At 43.6% G+C, this 27,666-nt stretch overlaps 1 long non-coding RNA gene across 1 annotated transcript; it reads left to right on the forward strand.

Moving 5' to 3' along the window:
* The first annotated feature begins 3,022 nt into the window (after nucleotides 1-3,022).
* Nucleotides 3,023-24,282, forward strand: LOC122466024. Its single transcript, XR_006291224.1, has 2 exons — nucleotides 3,023-3,901; nucleotides 23,701-24,282. It is a non-coding gene; the product is annotated as an uncharacterized LOC122466024 (long non-coding RNA).
* Nucleotides 24,283-27,666: the final 3,384 nt, after the last annotated feature.

Raw genomic sequence — 27,666 nt, forward strand, 5'->3', positions numbered from 1 at the left:
GACAGGGATGGATGGGCTAAACTTCAGTGAGTGGCATTTCCCAGGGCAACTCAGGTTTGATGCCCTAGCCAGATGCACAAGCAGGTCTGGCGCCCAAGGCGGCTGGGCCTCTTCTCTGTCTAGTTTAAGGAAGATGTTGGGGGACAAGGGACCAATTTCCACAGTGTACGGAGCTCCAAAATGCTGACAGAGTGCTGGATCTAGGGGACGAGGAAAGGGCACAGAGGCACATGCGCACCTCATCTATGCAGGAGAGCCCCATGCAGAGGATCCCCATGCAGATCTGGGGGCCACAATCCCCCCTAGAGTTATGCATCACTTGTTGAGTGTTGTTTACCATTGTACAGAACATGAAAAGAGAGACCGTCCTTCCCAAAGAGTTTACAGCCTTAGGCCTCCACGCTGCAAGAGACCAAGTCCCTTCTAAAAGGTGCCAAAATTGGCATGATCAGATGTCCTAATTTTTATAAGGACAGTCCTGATATTTGGAGCTTTGTTTTATATAGGTGCCTGTTGCCCCCTACCCCAGTCCCGATTTTTCACATTTGCTGTCTGAATTTTGAGGTTAAGCCCCAAATTAGACACTGACCTTATCTGAAATAAAGAGAAAACTATAGGAAAGAAACCTGCCTATGGAAAACCTCCACAAACTTTTATTCGTTATGTATGTGTTGCAGCCCACGTATGCTAAGTTTAAAAAAAAAAATTCGCAGAAAAGGACAGAAAGAGGCAATGAGCAATTCTAGCTCTGTTGAACCTGAAATGAAAGCCAATAATAACCTAAATGATTTCAGGAGCTTTCAAGAGCATTTCTCCATCTTCTTCAGCTAAATTAAAATGAACCCACATGCTCAACTGTGCTTAAGCAAAAATAGTTACCATGGTTACAGTGGAGTTATTCTAAATGTAGTACAGTATATGAAATCAGCTAAAATGACTGTGTACAAACTGATGACAGCTGTGCATGCAAGTTAAAAATACCTGGTAAACAGAAATCCCCTCAGTAAAAATAAATCTTTAGGATTTATGCCTCTGCCTTTATTACGTAGTTACTGAGGTGACAGTAATAGGGGAGGAGGTGAAAATGAGCAGCTGAAATTTCATCCAAAGCATTTTTAGTGCTATTTATGAGGAGTCAAGTACAAAGTAATAAACTAATAATACATGTAAACTAATTAATTAATCATTATAAAAGTCAGCAGAACAACTTATTAGAGAAAGTACCACTTGGGAAGCATAAGGAACATAAACCAAAGAAGATGCATTAACAGATACAAAGAAAAGAATCCAACAGACTATATTTTACCAAACACGCTACAGTATACAATAGAGCGCTTTCCCCCCACCCTCCCGCAAGTTTAGGTTGGTGCTTCCCTTTCCTATTTCCACATCAGAGAACAGCATCCAACCCTTAACAAAAGAACACTAGGAATTGCTGCTGTTTAGAGGAAAGTAACTTGGATTGTAAAATGGACCCCTCTAAGTTGATCTCATCCATACCTCTTTGCTCTGCTATTGTATTCTTTAGTCCTCTTCCTTGATCTGTGTCTGAGGTATAAATTCTGTCTTTAGATATGCAGAAGGGGAGTTATGTGAGGGCAGGGTTTGCTCCAAGAGTACCTGACACTTTATAGAAAACATGGAAATGCATTTTATTTAGAAATATGCCTATTTATATCTTACACAGTACATGTTCATTTGCCCCCTGTAAGAGAGTGGAGAAATCTGACCCTGTACCAGGACAAGAAGTGGTTAATGGCCTGTCCTGAAGACGGGGACTGGAATCAGCCTCACTCTTCAAGCCGGGAAGGAGAGCCTTCAGCTGCATCTAATAACAAGGGGAGGACACACTATATAAAGGTGGATAAAGCAGGCCTCAGCGATGACTGTCCTAACAATGGGATACACATCCTTAGAGGGAATAGGCCTGAGAAATCTGGGCAATCGGTGAAATGAGAGGTTTTCTTGAAGAGTGCTTTGTCAATAGACTGATTGATTGACCATTCTGTGTGAATGGGACAGACTGTCCCCTGGCAGTTTCTTAAGGAAAGGCAGAGCCTCAGTGTTCATTTGATTTTTCTTCTCCGGAAGGATCTCAGCCTGGACAGTGGGACTTGGTTGGTTGATTGGCTTGTTTGAGTTAAGAGGGTGGATGATGGGGTCCTCCATGTGCCCATTAACCCTAGTTGTGGTTAATAGGCACTCCCGGATAGGGCACCTGCATGCCTTCCTTGTATATTGCTAAGTACACCTGTCTGAAAATGTTATCTCTTTTTCTTAACAGTTCGTTTGTTACTGCTGTTTATTCCCTTAAGTGAGATAACTGTTAATAATGGAGAAACTCAGTAGAGTCACATGTTTGTTTAAGCATTCAAAATGTGATTGTTTATTGAAAGCTCATCAGAGTGATCTGAACTCTCATAGGTCCTAAATTGTAGATACCCTACAATGATCTCCCTAAAAAAACAGGATATACTCTAGACACAAACTTATCATGAGTTTAGCCAAAACAGGCTGTTTGGAAAAACTATCAGCAACAGGAGGAAGCTTGTCACTCAAGTTGGAACTCAGCTTTAGGTATAGTGGCCACTGCCACAACCACTTGACAGAGTAGGACTGTATTAATTTGCACTGATAACTGGGAGACTCATTGGAAAGTACAGGTTTGGAAATTAGTATATAAGAGAGCAAACAGAACAAATGCAAGGAGATTGCTTCACAGTGCACCCTGTTCCTTTGTTTAGATAAGTGCCATTTAGTTTTAATTATATCACAATATAATAATGAATATTCTGTAGTATTACTCCGTTGCTTTTTCCAGAGATATGACCTCACTCAAATACACTACTTTTAAATCTTTGCCAAAAGGTTATACAGACCACCAGTCCTTCAGTATAGGTGAATTATGAGAAGTATGAAGTAGTGAGTTTCTATTGTGTTAGCATTAGAATTTGGTAAACAGAGTAAATTGGTGAGATTCTTCTGGCAATGAACCAATATCTAAGACTTGGATCAGGCAAAGTTGAGGAGGGAGCCTCAGATAGAGGGGTGCCCCGGAAGTCAGCTTCCCTATCACTCCAGGCAAGTTTATCTAGTGAGACTGGATCTTGTAAGCCAGAGGATGTGGCATAATTTTAATAACTTTATATAATCTGACCAAAAATGGGACTGTAGTGGGGTGGCTGCCCCCTTCCTATCCTAGATGGGGCTTCAGCAGGCCAGGGAGGCGGTACAGGTGGGCGGCCAATCAGAGGTTGAGTTAGAGACGGCCAATCAGAGCCAGACTCAGCCATATATAAAGGCTGCCCAGGAAGGGAGTGGGGAGTTTCTCCCTGGTGGTCAAGGGAGGAGGACTGGCTCCTCTGCTGGAAGGTAGCACCTTGGACAGGGCAGTGCTGGGGAAGGTCAGAAGGAGCTGGGGAGCTCCGGCCAAGGAAAACCCCAGGCTGCCGGCCTAGGCCAGGCAGGTGCATAGGGCCGAAGGGGAAGTGGCCCAGGGACAATAGCAGGGTAAGGGGAGAGAAGGAGGGCAGAGAGGCTGCTGCTAGAGGGTCCCTGGGTCCCCCCCTTCCCCTTGTGCTACACCGGGCTGAAGAGGAGCGTGCCCCGATGCAGGCTGTGGCGGGGCCCTGCGATAAGGTGCTAGATTTAGAGGCTGCAGCCAGCCACTACAACAGGTGCAGATCGTGGACTGCTGATAACACCAAACCCCCGGAAGGGGGTGAGACCGGAGCAGTGGGCACTGCCGGAGGGAAGTGTCCTGAAGAGGACACTGCCGAGCGGGGAGCAATGAGGGTCCCCAAAGCAGCAGAGCAGACGAAGGGCAAGGCACCATGCGAAAAGTGCTCCATGACTGGACAGAGCTAATTCCCGGAGCAACCAGCAGAAGGCGCCAGCGGTGGTGAGTCCTAACCCCGCCACAGGGAGGCAAAGCTGGATAGTGTTGGATACCAGAAATATCAAAAAGTCTAGGCGTTGTCTGGTCACTTTAAAAGAATTTCTTTGTCTCAAGGAACACAGGAAAATCTGAGTTAAATAACTAAGACATTGCCTAATACCCTATTTCAAAAAGTACTGTTAAAATAAATTGGAAATGTTAGAAAGTAAATGTAGAGCTGTTAATCATTACTCAATACAGTTGAAAAAGGGAGCAGTGGGTACTAATAGATTTATTTCTTTATTGAATTTTTGGAAGCAATATTGGATAGTCCATGTAATTGGCCAGTATCAGTTGATGTGTCTCCTGGCTATCTGAAATTTAGTAACTGTTAATGGAATAATAAGAGAGGAACTTTGTTGAACACTCTTAATTATCTTTTTGAGTGTTGGTGATAGAGAAACCTTTATCTTTGTATTTAATAAATTCAAGCCAGGTATTCTAATATGCCCCAGGGGGACAAAGAAAACACTGGCATTTTTGAGAATCAGATTCATACTTTTCAAGGCTGACTTTACCAAATTAAGTGCTGAAGTAGCAATTTTCTTTCCAGTGAAATTATGGGATTTTTTTACACATTCAGTATAGCAATGCAATTCACTTGCAAACCCCTGTACCCAGGGAGTGACGCTGAATCCAGTGGTTTGTATTTGTGGCTTTTTCCTTAGAATAAATAAGGCCATAATCCAGCAAGGTGCTCTGAATGAACGGAGCCCCATTGGTTCAGTGGGACTCCATGTGGATGCCGGGGCCCACCTGGCAGGATCACAGGCTGGTCTTTAAATAAATGTACTCCTGGAAGCAGCAATGTTCTGAAGTATCTTGGTAACTTTTATGTATGGTTGTGCCATCAAATCTCAGTCTATTAAGGCACAGTATTTCTGGTATTTTGGGTACATTTTCCCTGACTCATGCATAGTAAGCATACTGTGTGAGGCTAGTTTTTAACAGTTTGTAATTCAGGCAAAGACTCAGCCAAGCAAAAAATTTGCTGCCCCAAGGTCAGAGAGCACAACTGCCCAAGCAAAAAAAAAAGGATGGCTGGAATTGTGCCGCCCCTGGAATTGTACCGCCCCAATCACATACTTCCTTTGCTGGTGCCTAGAGCCGGTCCTGCAAATACTTAAAGGGTGGATTTTCGAAAAAGCTCAGCATTGCTCCTAACTGCTCCTATTGAAGTCAATGGGACAAGATGAGCACTTTTGAAAATCCCACCCAATGTGTTTTAGAACAAACAATACCGTTTCAGCTACCTGACCACTTGCATCTAAGCAACACAGTTCAAGTGTCAAACATCAAATAGTCACAGCAAATTGCTTGTGAGCAATCTATAAGTTTTTAAAAACTGCTGAAATTCAAACAATGAATAAAGTTGAGGTACCTGATATTTGCACACAACTGTTCTGCAGGCAGAGAAAGATGCTGAATTGTTAGATAAGTTATTCATTGCAAATCATTTGCTTGGTTTTAATTAGAATGTATTTCAGAGCTTTCCATGAAGGGAAAGTTACACTTGTTCTGATCATTCTTTGTCATAACATATTCCAGAGGTATCCAAGTTGGGTGCTTGATTTCATTTAAGTTACAGGACATACACTAATACCACTTGGAGTCTGTATACAATATTGCCATGTAACTTATTACGTTGTTGAGCCAAGGTGCATTACTGAGTACTTTCTCTGTATCCTGAATGAGGTGGAAGGATAGGTTCTAGTCCAGAAGTCTCAAACTCAAATGACCATGAGGGCCCCATGAGGACTAGTACTTTGGCCTGAGAGCTGCATCACTGACAGCCCCCACCCCCACTGCCCCGGCCCCGCCCCCACTCCACTCCTTCCATGAGGCCCTGCCCCTGCCCCACCTCTTTCCAGCCCCCTCCCTGCGCTCAGGGGGTCGGGGTGCAGGAGGGGTGCGGTGGGGGCTCAGGGCAGGGCATCGGGGTGCATGAGGGGTGCAGGGTGCAGCAGGGGGCTCAGGGCAGGGGGTCGGGGTGCAGGAAGGGTGCAGCAGGGGGTAGGGGTGCAGGAAGGGTGCAGCGTGCACCCGGGGATCGGAGTGCAGCGGGGGCTCAGGGCAGGGAGTCTGGGCGCAAGAGGGGTGCGGCAGGGGGCTCGGGTGCAAGAGGGGTGCGATAGGGGGCTCAAGGCAGGGCATCAGGGTGCAGGAGGGGTATGGGGTGTGGCAGGGTGTTGGGGTGCGGCAGGGGGCTTAGGGCAGGGGATCCGAGTGCAGGAGGGATGCGGGGTGCAGCAGGAAGCTCAGGGTGCAGGAGGGATGTGGGGTACAGTAGGGGGCTCAGGGCAGGGGGTTGGGGTGCAGGAAGGGTGTGGGGTGTGGAAGGAGGTTGGGGTGCAGGAGGAGTGCGGGGGGCAGCAGGGAGTTCGGGGGGCGGGCTCCGGCCCAGTGAGCACCGGGGGCAGGGCAGGCTGCCCACCCAGCCGCCCGCCTGCCAGCCACTGCTCTAGGAAGCGGCTGGAACCTGTGGGGGGATGGGGGGGCACAGGGGTCTGTGTGTTGCCCTGGCCGTGCCTCCAGGCACTGCCCCCTTCAGCTCCCATTGGCTGGGAATGGGGAACTACGGCCAATGGGAGCTTCGGGGGAGGTACCTGGAGGCGCGGCCAGGGCAACACAGACCCCTGTGGCCCCCCACCCCCCCCCCAGTCCTGGCCGCTTCCCGGAGTGGCGTGGGGGCAGGGCAGGCAGACGGGGAGCCTGCCCTGCCCCCGATGCGCGCCAGGCTGGGCCGGAGCCACTCTAGGTAAATGCTGGGGGAGCGGGGGGGCCACGGGGAGCTGGCAGGCCGCAGAAAATAACCCTGTGGGCCGCGTGTTTGAGACCCCTATTCTAGTCAATAGAGAGCACTACCATGTTCAATATCTAGCCAGGAGAAGGCATCCTAGAATGCTGGAAAAGAAAGCAATAGCCTGACGTCAGGGGCCCAGAAAAGCAAGCTAAGTGGGGAGTTTGATCCAGTATTGGAGCAATAGCAGCAGGCCAAAGACAGCAGCCTGGCAAGTGACTGTGAGGGAATACCGGCGAGTAGGCAACAAGAGAGTGGGGACAGGAAAGAGAAAAGCCTAACAGGGAAGGAGTCGGGGCTGCCAGTAGCTAAGGCAGAAGGAGGCAACTCCGTGGTCTGCAGGCAGGAGCTGTGGATTCACTACCCATATGGATGACAGGACACTAGCCCGATGAGCCCACTGAGACCACAAACAAAAGACCTGACCTCTAGCCTGTGGTATCTGCAAGACAGGGTTTGATTGCTTCTTGTGGAGAGATGGACCCTAGGGATAGTCCATGGCACTAGGCCTCCAAAGGGTACAGTTACCTTTATAGTGCTGTACTGGACTGCTCCAGAGGATGTTAGTCGAGGCCTAATTACTTTAACAGCTCTTATTTGTACCTTATATCTTCTGGCAGCCTTAGTCAAATAATCTTTTATTACTCAAAACGTATGTGTTTTTAACAGGAACTTAGTGAAGGCCAGAGCCTAGTGTTTGGAATGAATACAGCTTGTGCCTGGGCTTGTGGTACGCAGAGCATTCTGCCAGACAGCTAGAAGGGCCTGGTGTACCATTGCAACACCCAGCAATGGTGTCTGCTACAATACTTAAAACAGATGTGTATTTCTAGTGGGATATTGCCATTTAACTACAATAATCCTTATATTGTCATGGTAACTAACATATACACATCCTTCAATATCCAACATTAACTGGAAATAATTGTAAGACAGGTGGGGTGGTGGTCTACCTAAATCCGCTAGTGCACTTGGTCCCTTCTGAACCTCCCTACAACGTAGAAGCAGAAGACTCTCTCTGTGCACATATTTGGGGTGGGTGGAGGATGTTATCCAGGCTATTTATTAATGACATCTTTCACAACCAAATATTATAGCAAGCATCCTTCTCTATTTCAGAATGTTTATTTCAGTTTTAGTCACTGTTCTGGAAGCAAGAGTCTATGAATCATGATCCTGTAATAAAAACAGACCCATACCATTTTGTGAGGTTCAACGGTCATTTTAACTAGTTTGTTGTGATCAAAATAATGCAAACAGCTTGTGTTCGTGAATATTTTTCCAACAGGCACTGATTTTTCTATAGTAACTTTCTTAGTGGGATAGTTATAATGTTCATTTGTAACAGGAATTTGGGAAAATGCATAATGATTCCTAAGAATCCTTGTCATTCCTGTTGAACGAGGAGGCTATTGTGTAAATGCTTGTATCAAAAACCGTGGTAATAGGCTCAATGCCCTTACAGTTAATATTTCCCCTGTTTTGCCCCCCCCTTTTGGAAGATGAGCATGCTCCCCAGTTGATTAGTAAACCCCAGATTAACTATTGAAAAGTTTGTGTCAGCTGGATCCTGGAGTCTAGAGTGTTGGACTTCAGGGCATTCCCTCCAAGAATGTCTTAATGTGCCTTATTTTTGTGACAAAGGAGCGACAAAGGATGCATTTAGCCCCCAATTTTTAATCCAGAAAGAAAATGCAAATTAAAGAAACTTGTTCATTTGAGAAACCTTTTATAAGGGTGTCACAATACAGCTCTGGGTCATACAGTCCGTGACAAGCAAAAGGCAAAAAGAAGTCAGGAGACTTAGCTCCACCTCTCAATCGGCTCTTATTCCTTTCCAAGATGGGATCACCCATCTTTCCCTCCACACAACCCTCCTGCCCCCACTTCTCCCAAAAAACCTCCCCCTTGACTTGATTTTAGCCATTAACAACAATTTTATTACCTTAGCTTCCCCTGGACAAGAAGAAGCAATGGGCCAACAACGCTATATCCCTTTGCACAGACAAAAGGATCAACAAGAATTTGAGCCAATAATAACTATCTTCCCACCCCCACTCAACAGCAAGGTGCAAGGCAACATTTTTACTACCAGGTGGTGCTGTGTGAGGGTATTAATAGCAATACTCACAAGCCATAGCTTAAAATGGATTCCACTAGAGAGCATAGCTGCCTTCTGGTTCCAGGGAAAATTCAGACCAGGCAAAAAGATACTCATCTGAGGTAAGAAAGGAAGAAGCCACCTCTACAGTTGGTCTCTGTAGTCGGGGTTCTCCTTTGTGGGGCTTTATACTGTATGTGGTTTCCTGGGAAAGGGTTTTTATAAAATTTAGTAGCTGTAACTCTTGAATTTTTTGTATCTCCTATGTCAGTTTGTTCTGTCACAAAAGGTTCTTTCACAATAGGTTTACCCAAAAGAGTGTCTAAAATATTAATAGTGATAATATATTTATCTTGTGTTAGAGATCAACACATTTCTCACAGCTACCTAGATAGTAGCATTGGTAATTTTCATATCTGGTGTTTTTCTTAAAGCCCTTGCTGCTGGAGTCATGTTATTATGTGAGAGTATTGCTTCCATTTAAATAAAAAAATTGTCAGCCTTACTGGTTTCAGAGAAAAGCTTGAAAATGTGAACTCTTCTAAAGGCTCAAAATTCAGAAGAAAAATAAAAAAGAACCCCAAATTTGCTCACATTGATTTTTGGCGGGGGGTGAGGGAGAGGCTTCCTCATAGTTTTGAAAACTTAGTGTTGGCAATACTGAGATGCCTTCAGTCAGAACAATTCAAATAACACACAGAACACACAGGTTCAATATGTCATGATAGCTAGGGAGCAAATTACCAGTTCGTAGTCCTGTTACCATAATCACAATGCAACCCCTCCGACTCCAATACCTGGTTTGAAGATGATTTGTAGATAAGCTGCCACCGGGAATGGTTCTGATTCCCATATTGGAAATAGTCTCTAAAATGGTCGTATATTAACACTGCCTACACAGTTCAGGTAGCACGTTATCCGGTAAACCTACAGAGCAGAAATGGGGTTAACAAATATTAAAAAAAAAAAAAACAACATACAGTTAATAGAGTAATTCAGAGAATTAAATAGTTTTCCTATGAAAAGGTGATCATGGTTTCCAGATGTGCAAATCACTCTGACCTCATGACTTCCTTTGACTTTTTGTCCTGCTGTTGATATCTGTCTGAACGTGACTGTGATCTCACCTCAGATTTTACATTTGAATGTCATTGACTTCAGATTACAGCTGTAGCTCACAAAAGCTTATGCTCTAATAAATTTGTTAGTCTCTAAGGTGCCACAAGTCCTCCTTTTCTTTTTATTGACTTCAGAGGCATTATTACTTATTTTCACATAGGCATAAGTGAGATCAGAATCGGGCATTCATTCTTTTTGTACAGGCATAACACGCAGCACTAAAGTCACTGGGGTTTTGATTTCAGAGCAACTCATAATTTCCTTTCTTGGTCAATATGTGGCACGATTGTTCCACAGTTTGTTCTAGTTGATTGCTCCAGGTTTATTTTATTTGTCTACATGATAAAAACATAATTTTCAATTAAAATGGGTGTTAAGAGAATCCAGCAGCCAAGAAGAGCTAGAAAACAGCACTCTAATATTTGCTGACAATATCTACAGTTTGCAGACTTGTCATTTTCACAAGTTACAAATAAAAATCTATTATGGTTCCTCTGGAGGGTCCAGAGGCTGAATTGACTCCTGCATTAAAGAAAATGGGATTTCAAAGATCATTAGGCAAAAGGGCTCTTGTATGACCTGCTATGCTAACTATCCTACCTAAAAACCGTTTAGGAGGCTGATCAGGAAAATCTTATACAGCAAACAAATATGTTAAATTGATGGAAGTTCTAAAACAGTGCAGGATGTGAATTTAAATTACAGCTACTGAAATTGCTGTATAAAATGTACTATGATGGATATAAAGTTATATTAGTGTTTCTAATATAGAGGAACTAAATTCCAGTCTGTCTTTGAGCTGTATGGAAGAGAAAGGTGGCTTCTTTTATCTATGACCCTCATCTATGCTGAGAAATGTAATTTTTTCAGAGAGAATTAGAAGTCATTTTTAGGCTAAAAATTTAGGTATTTACTCAATTTAATATGATGGATTTTGTAAAACTGTAAAATCGGAATGCTGATACATCTCTATTTCTCAAGAGTATTGTTAGGTTCTCAGATACTATAGCGATGAGTGCCATAGAAATGCATATAAAATAAATCAGACTAATTAAAGTTATACACATTGTGATACAGGAGGGCCAGGGAGCAGTGGGAGAGTGCTAGAGGGGAAATATATAAGCTCCAGGCTAATTAAGGTGTGGTTCCCTGTAGACTAGGGAAGGTGGCTGCAGGTTAATTGGAGCACCTGCAGTCAATTAAGGCCCTGTTAGGAACCTAATAAAACCCCCTGCGTCAAGCAGACAGGGGAGGAGGAGGAAGGACTGGAGCTTGGAGGTGTGTTGAGAGATTTGGAAGACCAAAGAATTGGAGTAAGGGAGACTCCCTTCCCCCCAGCATCTAAGGACTGAGGGTAACCCCACCTAAGGGGGACGAGGGTAAGAAACCTACAGGGGTTGAGAGGGGCTGGGACTCAGAGTGAGGAGCACACCCAGACTGCCTCCCCAGCTTCCCTCCTCTACCACCTTCCCCGGGCTAGTAGCAGGGCCCTCAGCACCGAAGAGAAGGGGCAAAGGGTAGCATCTTAGCTCCCTGCCAAGAAAAGCGTGGGACCCACCAGACTAAAATCGGCCATCTTGCCACAACATTTGTAGAAAGCTCTGAATGAACAGTCAATGCTTACAAAATTATGAAAGCCAGATTTCATACTTCCCCATCCACACTTTTATTAATCTGAAACTATGCCAAAACATTGTTAAACTATTGTTGCATTTATAACAGATGAAGGAATTTGAGCACATGGGACACAAACCTTGCAAATCCAGGCAGGGAAGTTACAGAACGGCTTGAGGATTGCCACCTCTGATACATCATTCCCCTTTCCTCTGATTTCCTGGAAGTGCCTCTAGCTGGAAATTGAATGCTACAGATCTAAAAAAGAGAGAGGAAGGAGGAGGGCCAGGCAGAGCTTGGGGAGAATGTCTGTTCTCCACAGTATTGGACTTTGACCAATTCCATATAACTTTCATCCTCTATGATGTGAAATACTCTATCTCCAGGGTAGCGACAATGCTGCTGAAGGGGGGAAACAAGGAGGCAGTGTAGAAATCCGAAGTTAGTAGATCTCCAGAGAGCAAAACAGATCATTAGCAATCTTGTTGGTTTGGGAGGCTGAACCTCTGCCCACTTGTTGGAATGGGCACGGGCAAATCCCACAGCCTAAAAAAAGAATACATCAGAAATTCTGAACGTGCAAAACAATGTCAACAGTTTGCTCATTTCTCTTGATACTTTGCAGTGTATTATACATATGTGTGTACGTTAAGTGTATGCAATCTTTTTACAAAAAACATCAGCCCCACCATATCAGGAAACAAGATATTATTTCAGCAGTACTGTGGTCACTCCACTGCAAAGAGAGAGAGACTATAATCTTCTAGTTCTCTCACTGTTTGTAGTTGATCAGTTTTCCCTTTCATTCATCATTTAGTGATAATGTACACAAAGAAACTAAGTAGTTAAGGAACAGTGTGTTGGGTTTTTGCACTTCTAACATCCCTTTTAACTTGTTTCGATGCTAGATATGGTTATAGATGTCCTCATCCTCTTTACCATCTTGTTTGTTTAAAAAAAAAATCTGCTTACCACTTTCCCTACTTGTCCATCCCTAGTGAGCCATGGTCATTGACCCTTGTACCCCTCTTCCTTGTGTAAGGGGACTGTTGCCCCCTTACTAACATTCAGTGGGGATGTTTTGGTTGGCTAGCTCCCAGTACTAAAAGGGGGAAGGGTCGATGGGGAATCAGGAACCTGAGACTGACAGCCCCCAGGTACAATGGGGAGAGGCCAATGCTCCAGGTCAGCCTGAATGACAGGGTGAGCAGGCTAATCAAGGAGTCAGGAGGCCAGGGAGGTCCCATCCTCTATGTGAGCTGGATTTGCCTGGGTCAGACAGAGTGGGGCCGAGCTAAGGAGAAAGCAGGGACCCAAGCTAATCTGGGGAGCAGAGCTGTGCCAGATCCAGAGGGACCAGAAAAGCAGCCCAGAGAGAGCAAACCCTGTCCTGGGAGCAGAGCTGCAGCCCCACAGCCAGAGGCAAAGCCCAGAGAGAGCAGACTTGCCCTGGGAGGAGAGCTGCAGCAACCGGAGCCAGAGGGGCCAGAAAAACAGCCCAGGAAGCAGGTCAGTGCTGGGAGCAGAGTCACAGAAGCAGCCTGCAGAGCAGACCTGTCCTGGTAGCCGAGCTGCAACAACCAGAGCCAGAGGGGCCAAAGAAGCAGCCCAGGGAGCTGGAGGCAGAGCAGCAGCAGCAGTGCAGAGACAGAGTGATGGAGCTGGGGCTGGAACAGTCTGGAGCTGGGTGCGGTGAGCAGCTGGGGAGACCGAGGGGGACCCTGGGCAGCGGGCCCAGCACAGTGAGACGCCTCAGCCAAGAGGCTCTGCAGGCCAGGCTTGGATCATAACCCCGACAGGGCAGGGGCGATACTGCGAAGAAGTACCACTTAGAGCCTGAGAGCATATGGCCACCACCAGAGCAAGTGTCCAACCCCCAGCATCCCTACAGCACAGCCAGGGCCTGAGAAGGCGGCCTGGGACTTACAAGGAACAGAGTGTGAACTGCCCAGACATTCCAGAAGCACTGTTTGTGATGTTCCCTGCCACAGAGCAGGTTGAAGTGTTTCCTTTAACCTTTCCCATTTTTCCTTATTCTTTTTAAAATTAATTGTTGATTTAAATAACTTGCACTTGCTTTAACTTGTATGTAATGGTCAGTGGGTCAGAGAAGTGCAGAGAGAGTACCCCGGAGTGGGGACACCCTAGCCCCTGTCCTAGGTGATCGCAGCAGGGTTGGGGGTCGAGCCCCCCAGGAATCCTGGGCCCAGCCTTGTTGGGGTTACGAGGACTGTACCAGACAGGAGAGTGGAAGGGGGGTCCTCAAGGGCAGGGAGGCCACTGGGTAAAGGCAGTGGGAGCGAGGACTCAGATCCTTTCACTAGCCCACTTCACTGGGGTAGTGCAGAAGCCAGGAAAGTTCCCCATAAGAGCGGGACTATTCCCCCCCCCCCCCCTTACACTTGGTTAAATTCAAAGGGGCTGAATTTCAATTGCAGTCTCTCCAACGATTTCTGAAAACTCTCCCAATGTGTTTTGTAGTAGAGTTCACCTGTGCTTTAAAGGATTCCAATCAAAATTCCTTTGGGATGAAATGTGGATGAGCTAGTTTCTATATATTGAAAGGTTTTTTTTTGTTTTGTTTTGTTTTTTTTTTTTACAAGTATCTAATCAATTGATTTATTTGTTTTCTGTCTCTAGGTACACTGTTTTCCCCTAACTATCTTTTAAAGTAGTTTTTTAAATATTTTAAACACAGTCCCTTTGGGAAATTGTTTCCCTTTCAGCTTTCTGAAAGTCAGTTGTATCTGCTCCTTCCATTGGGATTTTGCTCTGTACATGGTTCAGATCAGATAATGCTGTGACCACCAGATGACTTATTTTGGTAGGGAGATGGGGACTTAGGACTTTAAAACATTGCTCGAGTCTCAAGAGAAAAGCAACTAGAGGAACTCACAGAAACAGACCTGTTAAATGGGGTGCTTTTATTCCAGGTACACAAAGTCTCTATCTCTATATCTTCTTTTCCTTAAGAAGCTTGACTCTCAGATGAACCATTGAGTCAGATACAGAAAACCAGGCATCCTGCAGGATTGTTTTTCATCCACAGCCAATTGCGTGAGTCCACAAGCATTTCAAGTAAGCCTGGAGAACTGTATGCCAGAAATCCCATCTCTAGCATATGGCTCACTGTAGCTCAGCACATTTGTATCCACTGTCAGAGGTACTGTAAGGATAATTCTTAAGTAAGGATATGTCAGTTCCTGTAACTGGTTGTATGTGACTTAATGCAGCCCTGGGGATAGAGTAATGATGTCACCGTTTCAGTTTAAGGAAATGGTACAGTGTGTACTTCAGGGTTTAAAGCTTGGAAGATGCTGTTTTCATCTGCCTCTTCCATCTTTGAAATGCTGTACAGCTCCAGCAAGGCACAATTGAAAAGTGTTATTTAGCACTTCAGAGAAAAGGAAGGCTAACCACACAGGACAGTATAAGCCATATTTTTCCCAGCACAAACATTGTGAGCTTCATATAAACTACTTGGGGGGAAATTTTTATCAGAGCTGGGGCCATAAAACACACACAAGTCTGCATGGTCACAGTGCTGTCCCATGCCACATTATCTCTGGTTCTGAAATAATTCCGTTATATACTACCACATTCATGATTTTTTTTTTTTTTTTACCCAATTCTATTTCCACTAAAGTCCATGGGGTGGGGGGTTGCTACAGTTTTAATATAAGCAGAATCAGGTCCTTAATCTCAGTCCTTCTCAATCCCATCAGACAGAAATGGTTTTGCAGGATATGGATATCCATCCAAATCCACATTGGCTTCTCAGAATACTTTTAGTCTATTAAGCCATTTTTGTTACATAGGAAAGCTATTAGAATCAGATTCACCTTATCTGAATTGGGAATTCATTTTGTATTTAAAACATTAGCAATGGGAAGGAAATATGGGAGATGGAAGGTTGGCTCTGGTCATGTGTGCTAAACTCCTTAGAACATATAACTTAAACTGTATAGCGGGTATATACCCACTTCTCTCTTTGCAGCACTCCCTTTATTTTCCCAAATGCCTTGCCTGAATTACCTGTACGTGACTTTCTGGAACATAAGAACGGCCATAGTGACAGGATATAAAATAGTATTGAATTTTCATGTGATCATAGTGTAAAATAGTATTAGTGTTTAACTTACTAAGCACCGGCAATGTGCTTTGTCTTTTACAAGACAGAAAATAAGGTGTTCCCTGTTCTAATGGGCTTCCTCCAGAGTGTGACCTTAACCCAGACAGTGTCTTTCCATGGCTAAACCCATGAGGGGAGGAGGAGCCCTAAGTGGTGGTTCTTCTGACTTGCTTTTCCTGAGTTTACATGAGTCCGGGAGAAAATATCAAATTAATAATAAAACAAGAGAATCACAGCAGAACAAAGATTGCAGAGTACCCTGATGGGAGCATTGCCTCGTGACCCATGCTACGACTGAACATGAATCCCTTATGGATTTTGCATCAGCATAATAGGATATTAGCTTATAAACAAAAAGATAGCAAAAAATGGGAAAGAGGTAAGATCGTGGTACAGAACGTAGCCATTGGTGACTATGCTCCTCTTCATGCTGTGGAATACTACTAAGTTGGTGCCTGTAGTTGGGTTTTTCTAGTTTACAGCTCATTCCTAGCAATGAGGCTCTCTATGACCAGCTGAGCCAAAGTTAAAAAGCTTAGTGAAATGGAGACATGGGCCAAATTTTACAAAATTTGGTACCTAAAATCTGTGATTAGGCAGCTAAGCAAACGTGGCCTGGTTTTGAGGTCCAGAGAACTCACTGCTCCCAAGTTTGAAAGTTTTGGCCAAATTCAGTCCTCAAACTGAGGCACCCATAATAGTCATACAAAAATATAGATTTCCACACCATGCTTTGAAAAAGTTTATCTGCTTGATATTATTCTGCCTGACTGCACAGCATTAAATCAACGGAGGCTGTGAGGGAGGAGTAGCAGGAAATGAAAGCATGACAGAGAGGTATTTCCAGGGAAAATACCACGGGTCCTTAAGGGTAAGTGAGTTATTGGGAAAATCCCTACCTGCCTGTCAAGGGAAGGTGACAGGTCTTCCCCCGCCCCCCCCCAAGCCACAAACTAAGATCAAAAGGACAGTAAGTTGTTTTCAGGGGGAAAAGGAAGAGGGTGCAGGCAGCAGCTTCTCAGGGAAAGACATTCTATCCGCAGAGCAAGCGGCAGGGCTGTGGAACTAAGGCAGGGACTCCTGCAGGATGTGCTGGACACACAGGGGCTCACACGGTTTGAGAGAGGAGATGAGCTGCAGGCAAGCCTCAGGCTTGCAGGCCTGTAGTGCGGTCAACTCTTCCTCCCTGTTTGCTGTGTACACTGGAGTGAATGGACAATATGTCGGTGTGGAAGAAGGCGTTCTGAGTCCATCACTGGTCACAGGCACCTGAACAGGAGTGTCCTGCAGGTTCTACAGGTTCTGTGGTGTTAACATGATTGAGAAAGGGGGGCTGCCTCTCTAGGATTCAGTTTACAAGTGACACAACCACAGGGTTCCACCTGGAGAGAGGTGAAGGTAGCAGAACTTGTCACCTGAGGGGGTGCACCCGTGCAAGACTGTAAGGGCGTACATGAGCACTGCTTGCCTCTGTAACCATGGTAATGCCATGGGGTTGGGGGTCTTGTACCCTGGTGATCCAGTCTGAACTGGGATGAACTGCAAAGTTCCACTCTGGAAAGTGTGCAGGTCAAGGCGTTTCGTTTGCAGGGAGTGGCTAACGGAGCGATCACAGTTGCAGCTTACTCCTGAGTCATGTCCCACGTGAACAACGCGTTTCAATAGAGATGGTCTCAGAGACCACCTCGCTTCCCATTTGCAATTATATAATATCCCTGTGACGGCTGCAGCACTTGAATTCATGGAAAACTAATATTAATGTATTTTAACTCTTTGTAGTGCAACTTAAGAAGTGGAAAAGAGAGAGTCAACACCATATAACCAACTGGCTCCCCATAGACCACTAGAGATGCATTAACCACAGTCTAAGAGCCTCTTTTTGCTACATGGTGCCAGGAATTGACAGTGGGTTTCAGAGCCTTTCATAACTAGATCTTTGCCAGTCCTCATCTGGTCCAGGTCAGCAGTAGCCAGTTGCTTCTACTATCTGATGGCTTTTTGTTGCCTATATTAAGTGAATTGGTGATTGGAATCCAGTTTCTGATGGACATCATACCAGGCATAAGTGGTCATGGTCACAGGAGAGAGAACAAGAACTGAATAGGCTATCAGCTGTAGAGGTAGTACTGCCAACTCCAGTTTGATACACACTCGACAGTGTGAGGAAGTTTGCACCAACAATATCCATGCAACATCTGTTCTAAAGTTAGAGAGGGCTTTAACATCAAAAGTTTTCAATCTGGTATAGCTTGATTAATATTAAACTCATTTTAAAAGTAGGAGAAAGGGTGAAACAAAAACTAAAATATTTATGTGCAGGAAATCCAGAAAATAAAGACATTCTAAGCTTTCTCATGCTAGCTTTCAGCATGGAATAAATTATATTTCCTCAGAACAAACTACATATGCATATACTGTATAGCAGGAGCATTTTTATAGAACACTTCATAGTCCTATGAAAAATGTGCCTTACGCTTTATGGAGCAATGAGATATAGATATGGGTAAGCACTTGTGTTTTCTACGGAAAACCTACCTGATGTTTCTTCAACAACTGAGTTTATTTTGGTCAGCTGCAGTGTTAGGAATTTATGGCCCAGGGTGAAACATGGCAGCTACCTCTTCTTCTTCTGTCACTTTTTTTTTCCTGATGGAGACCCAGTTCTGAAGCATTCTCTTAAGAATGCTTTTTGAAGTAAACACCATATTAATTTTTTTTTCCTCCTTCACCTATTGTTGTAATGATAGTTTCCTCCACCTCCCAGTGAGAAGGACCCTAGTCATTCTACTTGTAAAGGCATAGGTTCATTTCTCCTAGCGCAGACTATGAAGTGCACTTCAGCAGGAAGTTTAAAGCTGCTAGCGTGGCCGCCTCAGGAAAAAAGGATCGCAGCCAGCCCTGGTTGAAAAACTCTGGAAGGACCTTGGTGTGAGGTCTAGGTTTTAGAATGCATGTTATGATTTTCTTATACATGTAAACATTTGTTTCCACTATTTTTATGTGCTATCGTTTGAATCTATTCTCTTAAATAAAACTTTGTCGGGGTTCACTATAAATACATCTGAGTGCTGTATGTGAAGAGGAGTGGTGAGCAGAGACGGGACTGGTAAGCTGGGGAGAACTGCTTCTTCGGGAGCAACAAACCTGAATACCATGCGTGTCTAGTGAACCAGGGGCTGGATGCTCCAGAGAGAGGCTTACAGCGCTCAAGGGTTGGATCATGCCTATCACAAATGTTCAGAGGGACATCAGAGGTTGGGAAGTGCTTGCGTTGCCCATGGCCGGTCGAGTCAGGAAGCTGACCCACATCAGGTTCAGACATGGCTTCCTCATGCTGAGGACAGGTGGGAGTGAGGTGCCTTCCAACCTGGGTGCCCCAGGAATTTCGGAAAGCATCACACTAGGGTATTTGGTGCCTCGCATAAAACTTCAGCTATTCGTCTGGAACTGGAAGTTGAAATTTAAAAAAACAAAAGCTAAAAATCTGAGAGAAAAGCTCCCCTTGCAGTATTTCTGACCAGGGTGAAATTGGGAATACTTGAAATCTTATGATGCTTAGTGTCCATACATTTATTGCAGGTGAAATATGGCAGACCAAAGATTGAGTTCAGGCCCTGAAGAATTTATAATCTGCAGGCATAACTGGGTGTAATGCAATATAAAACAAGCCATCACCACAGATACCAGACAGGCAAGCACAGTGCGGCATGGTCGCACGAGGCCTAGAAGGGTGCAGGAAAGAAGTGGGTATTGAAAGAGGAAATGGAGGAGCAAGAGGGGCTGTTCTCAGTTTAGTGTCTCTTTCATGCACCCCCTTAAAGTGGGAGGACAACAAAGTAAATAGAGAATAAATGAAAGAGTTTTGTGAGAGATTATGGGCTGCTGAGATCTCTTACCTGGCTCCTCAACCAAGGGGTTTGAATAAGTTGTGGTAAACAAAACCCAACAAATCCCTGAACCTTCTTAGGGTCACTCATTTCTGCTTATATGTCACTGTAACTTCCAGGCAGCAATAAATGCATATTGCCAGTTTGCATAGGTTTTGCATACTTGTTAGTATACAAGACTAAACCTTATTAATTTAGAAATGGCCATCTTAAGTATGGCATAGTATTATGTACCATTTATATACTATTTGGCTGTGACATAACCCCACTCTGGCCCATACTGCAGCTGCCTCCTTTCTGTGACAAGAAGCAGAGCTGCCTGGCTGAGGAAAGGAATACATTCTGAATCTTTCTAAGGAGTGGCACACTAGGTGCGTCTTCCCTCATGTATGACATCTCCGTGAGCTCTGCACAGCCCACTATGTGGGGGAGTATTTAACTATCACGATCTGGCCCAATAGGAACACTCTCACCAGGGTGGTATTGTTTAGTGCCATTTCCAAAAATAAAAATAAGTTGGAAATGTTTTATATTATTTCTTGATATTTGTTCTAATTTACACAATTGTAAAAATGAAATAATTCAACATTGTGCTACTGAAAAATGAAGTACTGCCAGCCCCCCGAGGGTACTTCACTCTTCAGGCTCATCCCTGGCCACTTTACAGTGCCTGCTGACAAGGTTGCCGATTAATGCTAATTGTGAGGGTCGTTTAGTGACTGGACTCAGACCAGAAGCTCATTTGGCATTTTTGTATTTTAACAGAGTGTCTCTAGTCATATGACAAACCTTAAGCTTAAATAATTGCATATTAGACTCACATTTCTGTACTTTCTGGACTAGCATGATGGGGTTTTTTTGTTTTTGTTTTTTTTTGCCATTTCACAAATTAATATTTTCAGTCTAAGGGAAACAAGAGTGGACAGATTTTATGTCAGGTGAAGCAGAAACACAGTGAAAGGCACAGCTGAACTGTGTACCAGGGGATTTAGGCAATTGTCTTTTGTACTACTGTGGTGTTGCTTGAGGGAAACCAATCCCACAAAGTCATGGGCCAGATTCTGACTTTAGTTACCTCAGTGTAAATCTTCAAAAACTCAATAGTTTGAATAGAGTTACTCTGGATTTACACTGGAGTAAATGGATCAGAATATGGCTCAATATATGGAGATGTAAAGTCTATAGGACATTTTCAAGGTAAAACTACAGGGTCCCACAGTGATAAAAATTAATGGATTAATGCAGCCTGACAGTAAAAGAGATCTTTTTTTGTTACTGGGGGTTAGCTGGGAGTATTAATGTTAAGCTCATCTATTACATTACTTTGATATGGAAACTGTGGTGTGGGACAAATTCATCCCTGGTTCACACTACCTTTCGCAGAAAATCTGCTGTGGTGTGCTTGTCAAATTGTGGTATTCGTAGCGTATCCAGCTTCTCTCCAGGGGGGAATGTTTGCAATTGATCCACTCAGCCAGGAGCGTGGGCACAATGGCTGGGGATAGGGCAAGGTAAAGGTGCCACAGAGATGTGGTGATTTAGTATACTTGAGAAGCTTCTGCTGGTGGGGCTTCTATGGAGCTCTCAGCAGAGACAAAGGGCCTGATTTTCAGAAGTGCTGAGCACCTGCAATTCCAGATGAAGTCTGGGGGAGATTTTCTGCACCTCTGAAAATCCTCTGCAGACTCTCCCACTCCCAGAGCATAGGCAGCAGTATGAGAAGCTGTCCATCCCCTTATCTGAGAATCCTCTGGTCACAGCTGCCCAGGCTGGTTCAGGGAGGTGCATTTTATCTCTCCATGCAACAACTGGTATGAATTCATTCCTGTCTTCTCAGGTGAGGAACTGTGAAATTTCAAGTCTGTTCTATACTTTTGGTGAACAGTTTCCTTCAATCAATAATGCCACTAGTATCAAGCCTAACTTAGCCAACTGCTCCTTGCCATTCTTCTTTGAAAATAAATCAACAAAATATTACTGTTGGACTGTGGACAAGGGAAGTATTGTGGTGTAGTGTCAGCTTTCATTTAACTAGAGTTGCAAAAACCTGAGAAACCCTCTAAAATCTCCGTTCTCTGTGAATCTGCTCTCTACTGCTCTCAAGCCCTGGGAAACTTGCACTAAAATGAATGACGAATTGAAAAGCAGGATGTCATTTAGGACAGAAACAAACAGCAAAATTAAATCACGGATGCCAGCAAATCTGGTGCTAATTACCGGTGATGGATCAAAAGACAAATGTACAGTTTTAAGAGGGAAACTTAGCACTCGAAAATTCAGCAGTTAGGCTGAGATATTGAAAGATGCCTATAGGATTCAGATGTCCAAATCCCATTAAGGGCACCTTTTGAAAACCCCAATTCCCTTTACAGTTTACAGGAATTACTCACTCTTCCTCTTTTGTGCTCAAAGCTAGCTGAAGTCAGGATTTAGTATCTGTAAAGGAGTCCTGCTGTCCCAGAGTATTTCAGTGAAAATAACAACTCCTGTTTGTCCATCACCGCGTTAAATCAAAAGGTTAAAAAAAAGAGATGAGTGGCCGACATTTCAGCTGACTCTGCCTTCTTCAGGGTTGCACAACATATCAAAGGTAGGAACTAAACCATTCCCTTTGTGCTGACTCAGCACAAAGAGACTAGCATCTAGCCACTTACCCACACTGCCAGAGCAGAATGTCAGTGTATAGGACGTGTACTCACTGCTGGCTTCATCTTTAGCAAGAAAAGCAAACACACAGCACTCCCCCACCCCCAGTGTTACAGCAAATCACTGTAGAGCAGCATATGAACAGCCTTTACATTGCTATGCTGTGAGGGAGAAAGTATATCAGCAGGCTACCCCTCCCCTGTGAAGTCTGCATAAAGGCCAGGCAATTCTTATGTCTTTTGTGGGGATGCACGATGCCCCAAAGAGGCGTGAAGAGGAATAGGAAATAGAGAAAGGGCTCTGCCCCCCAAAAATGTGCTGGCCAGCCAGCGGGAAGTGGTATGCTGTACCCAAAAAGGGATTCAGTAGAGAGGTGAAGGCCTCTAGGTCCTACCGTAGTAAGACTGTTAAATAAAGAAGAATGCAGCAGTGGGCATGAAGCCAGTGGGTGTGCCTGGAAGCAGTTGTTTTGCTCCTGGTGCTCCTACTGTGGTGGTGTAGAACCATATAGTCCCTGACTGAGCAGTCCCTAAATTCTATAAAGAGGTAAACTGTTTTCATACAATAGAACCTCTTTCCTTTGAAATTCCTTTGGAAAATTTACTTTAACTTTACCCATAGTAAAGTCTAGTAAACAATGTTTTATCACAAATATCCAGCATGGTGGATATTTCGCAAGATCTGAATCACAATTTATTCATGAGAAGAGATTTGCTGTGTCAAGTTTCATAGCTTTCGCAGTCTCCAGATAAGTTTAGCTTTCACAATATGATGAGTTCATCAGAAACTAAACTATGGTCTGTCAAGAGAAATAAGCCTGGCAAATCCTTAAATAATGGTAAAAGAATAAAGCCATGATTGTTGCTCAAAAATATAAACAAAAAGAGATTTCTCATTGACAGCAAATTTTGATATTTTTCACATTTAAAAACCCTGTGATTCTATCAAGAAACAGATAAATCAAATAGATAAACTATTTAATGAGAACTAAATACAATGGGTTAGTTATTAGTTTTGAAGTATCCCGGCTCACAAAGCTGTATGCAGAGAGTTTCAATTGAAAAGAAACTCATTTCTGATCTGCTCTCCTGCTGATAAACTGTAATTGGGAGCTGATTGAATATGAGGAGGCTTTCATTCTTTTCTCCCAGTCTGACCTGACAGTCCTGGTCATTTCCTGTCAGAGGTTGAAATAGACCTTCTCAATCATCAGCAAAATGCATTTAGCTTGCTGAGAAAAAGCACTTCAGTTGTAGCTTGAAGCACTTCTCATTTACTAAGCAAAATGGGATGCAGCACATGATGGAAGCAATTTGAAAGTTAAAATTGAGCATTTAAAATAGAAATTTGCAATCAGTGCTGCATATTTGATTATTTCCCCAACCTCTGCACAAAGGCTATCCTAGAAGTCCTCTAACATTAGCAAAGGCAGGATCTTTCACACCTTTTTCTGTTTTGCTTTAGGTCTGAAGAGCCCCAGTATTGGAAGAAAAAGGACAACATTTTCATCTCCTACAAATGCAACTAAAATAAACAAGCAGTAAATATGAGCACGTTGCATCAAGTCCAGAGCTGGGCTTTGCTCCCTCCCTGATTTGGGGGAAATAAGAAACGTAAAGGAGACTCTCGGCTTTCATTAAAAAGGACATTTTTTAAACCAAAGATAGCCTTGAAAATGTAAACCAAGCGCTAAGTTTGAAAGCACCTCACTGATTCTTCATAAACAGGCTTGGCAGAATTTGATTTATTTTTTTTTTAAAATGTCACTGGATAATATTGAGGTTTGTGTTTTTTAAGCATTTTTTTTCATTTTTATTTAAATGATCACAGTTGTGGAGAATTCTGGGGATTTGTGTCAAACAGTAATTATTTAATGACAGTAGATGTTGAGACTCAAAAAGTTAAAGCTTTATAGCCACTAAAACACAAATTGTCAACATCGCATGTCAAAATGCACAACTGTAAATATCTTTAAAACACACTCTGTCCTCAAGTGGTGTTTTCTTACTTTGCCAATCCATAAATTTCAGTGATCATTGATGGAAATATTTTGTTGTCAGTTAGTGTGTGTACAGTGAAATCAACATTACCAACATTTACTGATTAAAAAGCTAATCTTTCCAAGCTGGTTCACAAAGAGCACTGATTACATACGTCGTTACCTCACAGTGGGGCAGAGCTGGGCTCCAGGCTTTGGAAAAACCGTAGCCCATTGATCTTTGGGAATATCTGGCAGTGATGGCCAGGTTACTGCTGACAGCACTAAGGGTACGTCTACACTACAATTAAAAACCTGTGATTGGCCCATGCCAGCTGACTCGGGCTCAGGCTAAGGGGCTGTTTAATTAGGATGTAGATGTTTGGCCTCAGGTTCGCGCCCAGGCTCTAGGACCCCATGAGATGGGAGGGTCCCAGAGCTTGGGCTGCAGCATGAGCCGGAACGTCTACCTTGCAATTCAACGGCCATTTAGCCTGAGCCCCACGAGCCCCAGTCAGCTGACAGGGGCTAGCCACAGGTCTGTAACTGAATGTGGATATGGCTTAAGGCTGCTGCACTCTTACCGCCCAGCTGCCTGTGGCTGAGGCAGGTCCTCTGCTACGCTCTCTGGTCACAAGGAGGAGCAGCTCAGTAGCATGAGATGCAGAGTGGTCCTGTGGACTGAACAAGGGACTGAGGGCTTGTCGTCATGGACAGCACTGCAGCTATGCTGCTGTAGCGCTTTAGTGAAGATGCTACTACACCAATGCGACAGCTTTCCGTCAACATAGTTCTGTCCATATTGGGGGTTAGGTCGGCCTAACTACGTCACTCAGGGATGTGTTTTTTTCCCACCCCAAGTGGCATAGCTATACCAATATAGGTCTGTAGTGTAGACCTGACCTGAGAGAGAGAGAGAGAGAGGGGAAAATCCAAGCTCTGACACTAAATCCTCCTCTAGCATTTATTAACTAATAGGTCAATGTTTTCAAACACATAAATCCAGAGGTGTGGCTTCAGGTCCTTAACTTTCATTTTGACTTTCACCCCTCTGTGTCTCAGTTCTTGCATTGTGAAATGGGAATAGTACTTGCCTACTTCAGAGGGGCTACGACAATTCAGAGATTTACAAATTTGTCATGCTAGTTCTGTTGTAACCTGCTCTACTTTAAACCCATACAACAGAGTCTTCGGATGGGCAAGCGAGGCAACTTAGGCTATGTGTATTGGGAAGCAAGTTTGCATGTAGATAAGTTACACACTGACACTTCTTAATATGTAAGGTAAGAAAAATATGAGGCGAGATTAATAGAGAAGTTAGAAATATTTAGCCACCACAAAAGATGGGTGAGCTGGGGGAAACCAAAACAAACACACACATGCATAATGCTCAACCAGACTACCCTCTAAAACAGCACAGAGTATGACATAGAAAACAAGACACTCTCTAATTAACTGTAAATTCTCTATGCCAACAACAAAACAAGATTAAAAAGCACCCCTTCTTTCTAGGCAAGGTATCAAATAAAAACATCAATTTTAAATCTCAAAATCGCAGTAAATACAGTACATCATGTAGTCCCTGCGAAGAGCATGTATTATTTGAATAGTGTTTTCCACCTACAGCCCAATCCTGCAGTCCCTACTCAATCAAAACTCCCCTGGTTTCATTTGGTCTCCAGTGCTTTTCCCTCTGTAGAGCAGCATCTAGCCCTGTGAATAAATTTCACTCCAGGAATTCAATCTTATTTACCATTCCTAAAAATGACTTGTGCATACTATGTTCAAATACAAAAAGTTATGGATGCTTGCTGCTTAAGAAGCTTACTTGGTTTTGCATCATTAAGGAATAAATTCGTGTTCTAATTTAGCTGTCTCCTTGGTGGGTGACTGCCCTTTGCCTACAAGACTGTCCTGATCCCCCCCGTCTTTTCCCACTTGTACAGTCAAGTTCATCATAACCAAACAGCACCACTTTATCAAAGGTAGAATCATAGACTATCAGGGTTGGAAGGGACCTCAGGAGGTCATCTAGTCCAACCCCCTGCTCAAAGCAGGACCAATCCCCAATTTTTGCCCCAGATCCCTAAACAGCCCCCTCAAGGATTGAACTCACAACCCTGGGTTTAGCAGGCCAATGCTCAAATCACTGAGCTATCCCTCCCCCCAATGCCATTCTATTATCTTATACCCTTCATGTCATGGTTTTGTAGTGGTGCACATAATTATTTCCAGTGCCTTCCACATAAAACAGATTGCTATTGCTAAAGTCCCTACTGGACTTCTTGGTGTTTCTAGCTCTTCTTTTTTTCACGTATAGAAACTGTGCTTGGTGTAGGGACTTCTAGAGGGCTTTTTGAGGTGTGGTTGATGTTGTGAAAGCAGGAAAAAAACGGAGTTTCGTTAGCAACCACTCTAACGGCACATTCACTATATAGATTTACTAATTTCACTCTATCTAAATAAAAATAGAAAGTAGCACCTGGTAACCAGGTGAGTGTATACCCATATAAAGGAGGTCAGGGTTAAGATTTAGGTGACTTAGCTGTCAAGTGTTTGGCATTAATTCTATTATATTTCATTCTGTTGTGCCTAGGTTTTGAACTGATCGACAACTAATGGTCAAGCTTTCATATCTTATGTTCAGCCTGCTGCAAGACATGGATGCAATGTCATGAATTAAGGGTAGCATTTCAGATTTATCTTTGATTTACTTTGTTTTAATCAGTATAAGTTAGACCCTTTGCTTATTTGAACATTTTTCCTGTTCCTGTAATATATTCCATACTAATCTCTTTGATTTGTAGATATCTTTTCTATGCTCCTTTACCATGCAAGGTAACTGTAGGTTGGCAAGTAACAATAGTCAATAGAAGTTGTGGCTTCTAAATGAAAATATGTCGTGCATATTAACTGGATGTGCACATGTGAGTGCATTTCATATATATGTATATATAATATATATTTTCATATACTTAGAACAGTGTTGTGAATTTTGTTAACTTACAACTTACTTTTGATGTAGATATCAAGTGCTTTTCGTTTTGTGGGAGAGTTTTCAAGGAAAGCTATCTGTACATTAACTGTCATTTCAGAATGACTCCAGAAAGCAATCCCTTAAATCGCCAATTAAGTCTTTCTGACAGGCTCCTATTCTCTGCAAATTGTTGGTAAGAGCATTGAACCAACTTGTCAGCAATTTAATTTGAAGAGAAGTGCAACAAGCAATCACTTGGGAGAAACTAGAAAGTTATGAACGCAGTTACATGATCATCTCATAAAATACAGCATTTAGTGATCTTAGATTTAATAGCATTGAAAAAGATTGTTGGACCAGTTTGTGCTTAAATAAACTTTTGTTCCTTGTTGATTCTGGGATTTCCCTTGTAAAAACCTGTATCCAGATTTGGAGATTTGTATAGAATGCATCACTCCTTGCGTGAATAGCTTGT

The sequence above is a fragment of the Chelonia mydas genome, chromosome 5, assembly GCF_015237465.2.
Source record: "Chelonia mydas isolate rCheMyd1 chromosome 5, rCheMyd1.pri.v2, whole genome shotgun sequence".
In the NCBI taxonomy this organism is placed as follows: Eukaryota; Metazoa; Chordata; order Testudines; family Cheloniidae; genus Chelonia; species Chelonia mydas.